The 624-nt window shown below is 43.8% G+C and overlaps 1 protein-coding gene across 1 annotated transcript in view; it reads left to right on the forward strand.

Annotated features, from left to right (window-relative positions):
* Window positions 1-624, forward strand: part of LOC104916209 (kallikrein-14-like) — a 6,081-nt gene that overhangs the window by 3,150 nt on the left and 2,307 nt on the right. The window lies entirely within an intron of this gene.

The following is a 624-nucleotide window of genomic DNA, read 5'->3' on the forward strand; positions in this document are numbered from 1 at the left end:
CATGGGTTGGGGTCTCCCAAAGGTCAGGGTCTCCCAGGGGCTGGGGTCTCCCGGATGTTGGGATCTCCCAGAGGTTGGGTTGGGGTCTCCCAGGGATTGGGGTTTTCCATAGGTTGGGCTCTTCCAGGATCTGGGGTCTGCCAGGGGTTGAACTGGGATCTCCCATGGATTGGGGTCTCCTATGGGTTGGGGTCTCCCAGGATTTGGGGTCTTCCATGGGTGGGGATCTGCAGATGCTGGCTGTCCCAACACAGATGTTCACCATCACCTCCAGACTGCGATTTTTTTCCCATTTCCCCATTTTTTCCCATTCTTTTTTCCATTATTTCCTTTTTTTTCATTTTTTCCAATTTTTCCCATTTTTTTATTCATTTTTCCAGTTCTTCTCCTTTGTTCCTCTTCTTTTCCTTTTTTTTCCTACTTTCCATCTTTTCCCTTTCTTCCTCTTTTTATTTTATTTTATTTCCCCATTTTTCTCCCATTTTTTTCACTTTTTCCATATTTTCCTTTTTTCCCCATTTCTCCCTTTTTTCCCTTTTTTCTTTTTCCCCCCATTTTCTACTTTTCCCAAACATTTCCCCACTTTTTCCTCCTTTTTCATTTTTTCCCCATTTCCCTCCATTT

The sequence above is a fragment of the Meleagris gallopavo genome, unplaced genomic scaffold (genome assembly GCF_000146605.3).
Source record: "Meleagris gallopavo isolate NT-WF06-2002-E0010 breed Aviagen turkey brand Nicholas breeding stock unplaced genomic scaffold, Turkey_5.1 ChrUn_random_7180001874710, whole genome shotgun sequence".
NCBI lineage: Eukaryota > Metazoa > Chordata > Aves > Galliformes > Phasianidae > Meleagris > Meleagris gallopavo.